Source organism: Sinocyclocheilus rhinocerous, unplaced genomic scaffold, assembly GCF_001515625.1.
Source record: "Sinocyclocheilus rhinocerous isolate Xijiao unplaced genomic scaffold, SAMN03320098_v1.1 scaffold617, whole genome shotgun sequence".
NCBI lineage: Eukaryota > Metazoa > Chordata > Actinopteri > Cypriniformes > Cyprinidae > Sinocyclocheilus > Sinocyclocheilus rhinocerous.
The window spans coordinates 326157-331801 of record NW_015632743.1 but is presented as its reverse complement, the minus strand read 5'-3'; positions in this window follow the sequence as shown (position 1 = coordinate 331801).

The following is a 5645-nucleotide window of genomic DNA, read 5'->3' as shown; positions in this document are numbered from 1 at the left end:
GTATGCAGAGTTTCTATTTAGGCTATACAAGTGTTTGCAGCGTATTTGCGTGCTCACGAATCCTCTCATTATAACACACGAATTGTAGACATTATGAAAGATTCATTATGCATATATTTATTGTGTTATAACAGAGATTTGTGAGATTGCGATGAACTGAAATGTCTTTTAGAGATTATAAATGCAGCGCTCTTTGCTGGCATTCTGCCATGCCAAACCATGCAGGCAGCAGCCGCTTGCTTTAGTTAAAAATAACAGTGTTCTGTGAATGTTGATGCTAATGCAAGTAATCAGAACAGTAACGTGATTACTTTTAAAAGGAGTAATCAGTAATCAGTAATTTGATTACGTTTTCAGAGTAACTTGCCCAACACTGGACAGATGATTCTTAACAAGCATGCAAAGTTTCATGGGGATCGGACCATAGGTGGCGCTATAAGAGTCAAAAAGGCTTCAAAAAACAACGTTTCGGTGGTAAATGACATCTAATTGCACAAAAATGTTCATATATTCACATTTACTCTGAATCTATATGATAGATCTCCTCATTCTGAACAATACTGTACCCAAAGGCATATAATTCCTAAAAGAAAACTTAAAACGCCACAAAACTAAGTCCATTCATGCATCATAACGTTCTAAACAAGCATGCAAACTTCTATATAGATTGGACAAAAATTGTCACTATAATAGTTATAAAGGATAAAAACAGTATATCTCTATGTTAAACTCCATGAAATTGCAATAATAACCACTAGAAGGCAGCAGAGGACCACTAATGAGCTCATTCAACTCACTAATATAGTACTTTTCACAGGTTTTGCTTTTGGATTTATATTTAGACATTATGAAATCACTGTTATAACATTTAAAATAACATTTTTTCAAAGTGCACCACTTCATTTACATTAAGAAATCACAATTTACAATTAAACCACATTATGATTTCATTGAGACCTGAAAATTGTGTTATAAAGAGAAGGCTTGCAGTAAGCATTTTGTTACCTATCATTTACCTAAAATCTCTATATCTACAACAAAATGTGTGTGTGTGTGTGTCTGTGTCTAAGTATGCTTACTGTCTATTAAGTATTATACTTTAACACTTTCATTTCAGATTGTGTATGTGTGTGTTACAATTTTCTTCGTAATGGATCTATTGTGATGTCAGCCCAAAATTTTTGCAAGGCCTATTTCCTAACAGCTTAGATTCAATAAATCCCTTAAACTGCTTGAACCCCAGTAATCACTGCTTGCAGTTATATTTATTATTATAGTTGTTTTTTGCCAGAATTCAGTGTTTCTCACACTAGAATTGTTTTTGCTCTTTCTCCAGAACATGAGATCAATAGACAAACTTTAGAAGTAATATCAGAACTAATGGCAGATGACTAATACCTGTTATCAGAAAGCAGACAATTTTTATGAACCTGCTTCATAAAATTAAAGGGAGCACTACACATGAGTAAGTTTGAATTTACAAAAAACATAAAAAAATAGCAGTTCTCTGTTAAGCTTTAAATTTTAACATTTACAAATCAAAAACCTTCTGTGACTTGTTGCCAATAATATTATTCTAGTTTTTGTTTACTTTAAGCCTTTGCCAGAACTTGTAAGTTTGACCAGCTCCGATGTAGGCCAATTTTCAGGTTTTTCCTTTCCTCCAATATTGATGGCTGCACTGGAGAGAAGAGACCCTGTTCTCAAATGTCCCAAAAAGTCTAAACTGAGAACAATTCTAATTCAAAGTCTTTTTGAAAATCAGAACCATGTAAGTGAGTACACTAAAATTGTTTAAATATTTAAGAGTTAATGTAAGTTTAACTAAATTCTGGCATTATCTCCTGAAAAAGAAGGTAACATTATACATTTTTGTTGTATTTTCAGGTATCCATCCCATCAACAGTATGTTGAACCATTGTCTACTGTTTCCCTGCCTAAAAGAAAACTTTGGATTGGGTTATGTAAGTTTTTAAGTACTAAGTTTTCTCTTTCTATTTTTCTGATATAAACTATACAGTTTATTTTTTATTTTTTTTGCCTTCAGTTTACATTATGCAAGCCACAAAACAAGTACTTTCATTTTTACTCATTGTCAGGATGGACTGCTTGAGTCCTTGAAAAATAAATTCAAAAAAGAGACAATTGCCCTTATCCATAATGAGGAAGTAGAGCGGATGAAAGCAAAGTTTGGAGTTCCAGGCTCCAGTAGAAAACGTACAGCAGAGGCAGTCCCATGTCACACAATTACAAGACGAAGAGTTGTACTTGATAACGTAGAATAGACAATGTACAGTGCCCTCCATAATGTTTGGGACAAAGACGTTTTTCTCGATTATTCCTCTGTATTCCATAGTTTCTGTAATGGAGCCGATGAGACGAGAGGCATGCGGATCCATATGCAAGCTTTTATTTACAGGCAGGGTCAACACAGGCAAGAGTCGGACACCAGCAAACAGATATGTAGAGGGCAAGACAAAAGAGGAATCCAAAACAAGCAATAATCCAATCGAGGTGCAAACACAGTCCGAATCAGCAAGGCAAAGGGTAAATCCAAGACAGGCTATAAACTTCAGGGCAGGCAGAAATCAGACAGGACGAGATAACAGGCTAGGATCAAGACACGGGAAAACAGACTATGAACAAGGTTAGACTCATGAACTTGGAAGGGCTCCGTAGCTATCCCTAGGTGAGCGATAATTGCTGAACAATACTCAGCATTGAATGGTGGTGTGAATGACTCTCAAAGCCGTGATTCCCATCCACTTGCATTATAAGACTGACAGACTGCAATGGTTTGACTTAAAAATCTTCGTTTGTGTTCTACTGAAGAAACAAAGTCACCTACATCTTGGATGCCCTGGGGGTAAGCAGATAAACATCAAATTTTTATTTTTGGGTGAACTATCCCTTTAAGGCTTTGTGTACTATCAATGGAAAGAATGGCTACTTTCGATAGTCTTACAATAAAAGATAATTAAAATGAAAAAAAGAGAATTAAAACGGTGCAAGTGTTGCTGAAGCTAGTTGTGATACAGTCTTTTCAACTGGCTAGCTTCCAACCTCATACAGGTTTTTTTTTATTATTAATTATTATTTTATTTGCACATAATTTTAAAGAATGACGAAGTTCTACGACAGCAATATAACAAATGCACACAAGAAATTACAGAGCCCTGCACATAACATGCAGACAATATATTTGTTTATTTATTTATTTAGGCCACAAATTAAGAATTTGTTCCCTCGTTTTAATTAGCCTAAATAGTCCCCTTCGGCGGCCCCCAATCAGCCCGGACCCATTTGCACGTGCATACCCTGCATACCCAGATGCTATGCCTCTTGTACATATATTTTGTGGATCATTCTGTGAGCAAAGATACAATTAATGCACTTGCCTTTGTCTGGATTGCCGTGTGTGTGCGCGTGTGGATCTCTCACACGGTTTTAATACTGTTTTCAGCGGTTGTTTCTGTTCAACATAATGCCTCACACAGCTCCGGGGGGTGAATAAAAGCCTCCAGTAGCGAATCGAACGCAGAAGCAGAGAGGAGAGAACAAAACAAAACAGTGGTCATGAATAAGAAGTACAAAACGAGGATTTGTAAAGAAATATGTAGGAGGATTTCGATATAAGCCAAGAGGAGACTGGTTTTCCTTTGCTAAAGTAAGGAAACTTTGCCGGGAAAACAGGCAAGGCAAAACTATGACAGGATTAGGCTAGACTATGAAACAGGAAATCAATAAAACAGGCTCCGTAAAGTAGCTATCAACGAACAGTGATAAGTGCTAAACAATACTCGGCCTTGAATGGTGGTGTGAGACCGATTTATATAGTGTGTGTTATAGGTAGCAGCTGTGTGTGATTGGTTTCAGGTGAGCTTGTGATTAGTGCAATGGAGCATGGGAAATGTAGTCCAGGGTGATGTGTAACAGTCAGTGTGGTGTGAGAGTCAATATAAAGGGAGGGCGACCTCTGGTGGCAAGCAGACGGAAGTTCAGTTTTAGATTTGTAATCAAACAGTTCACAAATCATTTTGTTCCAAACATTATGGTGCCCTGAAATGTACTGTTTTACTGTTCCTTGTCATTGAGCATTTATTATCATGATACCTTCTGAAAGGCCATATATACCTGTATGTCTATTTATTCTAGACTAGAGTGTGTAGTCTGAAAATATGGACAGCCATGTTTAAAGGCAGGGTATGTGATTTTTCAAAAACACTTTAGAAAACTGATTCGGGCCGAATAGCAAAACAAACTTGTAGCCAATCAGCAATAAGGGACGTGTCTACTCGTGATGTGGAGGAGAGAGCTTTCAGTGCATGGGACGGACATTAGCCGAGCCGAGCGACAGAAAGATAGAGATGGCGGATAAAAAACAAAAGAGGAAAACGTCTGCGGAACGATAAGGCAAGAAGTAGGACCCGTGTAAATATCGGATCAGCTTTCCAGCGCTGGAGAGAACTCAAGGAGCGGAGGCCTGCGATCGGACACCGAGGTTGCTTTGTTTCTTCTCAATAGGTGAGTAACACCGTGCCTACAACAGCTAAAGTCTGCCTACACCGGACGCGATCAAACGACCGTTGAAAACCATTTGAAATGTGTGTCAGCACGTCATAAATAGAACCCGGGATTTGTTGCGCCGCGCTGCTCACGTCCGTAGACACGGTGTAACATTGGTTTTGCTTTGTTTCACAGAACTGATCGTTGCCTGGGTTGCGTACGTATATGTGGGGCGGAGCTATCAAAATAGGGGCAAGACCCTTTTGGGGTAGGGGCGTGTTTGTTTTGGTGATTTCAAATATCAACATTGGCTACCAGAAATAACTTACTCTGCCTTTAAGTGTTTGTGCCAGTTATTTAATTTATTGTAGGATGAAGAGGGTGATGCAGAAAATGAGATGAATATCATGGAGCATGTTAATACCATGGTAGAGGAAGCACAGAAGTCCCGTCCTGACATGGAACTGCTGGAAAAAATGCTGCCTAGAGCCTACAGGAGGACATACATAACATCTCACTCTACAAGAGACATCATCAAAGAATTTCCATGTGGGAGTAAAACAATAGCTTAATATGTATGATTTTATGTTGAAAAAGCTTCTTCGTGAGATGAAGGACATATCACAAGTGGATGTGGACAAACAAGTCGCAACGATAGTAAACAAAATGGCTCCTGTGACGCTAGAGACACCTCCAGTTGGTCAAAATGTGCAGTGAGAAAATTATGGACTGCAATGAAGGCCCAGTAAAATGAGGTAAAAAATAAATAAAATAAAATCTTAGTCTTTCTACCTAGTAGTGAACTATGTCCATTGTTTTCAATAATAATAATAATGCCTTTGCTCCTGTAAACAAATGTTGGTTTTCGCGAGACTAGCATATTCTCACTGGACCTTATGCTACGCCTACGTCCTACGTCATCCACCTGAACGGCTTCCGCGTACAACAGTTAGCTCAAGCTACAAAAAAGTGGTTATAACATTTTAAATATGGATATGTTTCTTATAAAAACGCATTGATTCGCTTCAGGAGGCCTTTATTCCCCCGGAGCCGTGTGAGGCACTTTTTATGATGGATGGATGCGCTTTATTGGACTTCTTTTGGACTGTTGAACAGAAACAACCGCCCACTGCCATTAT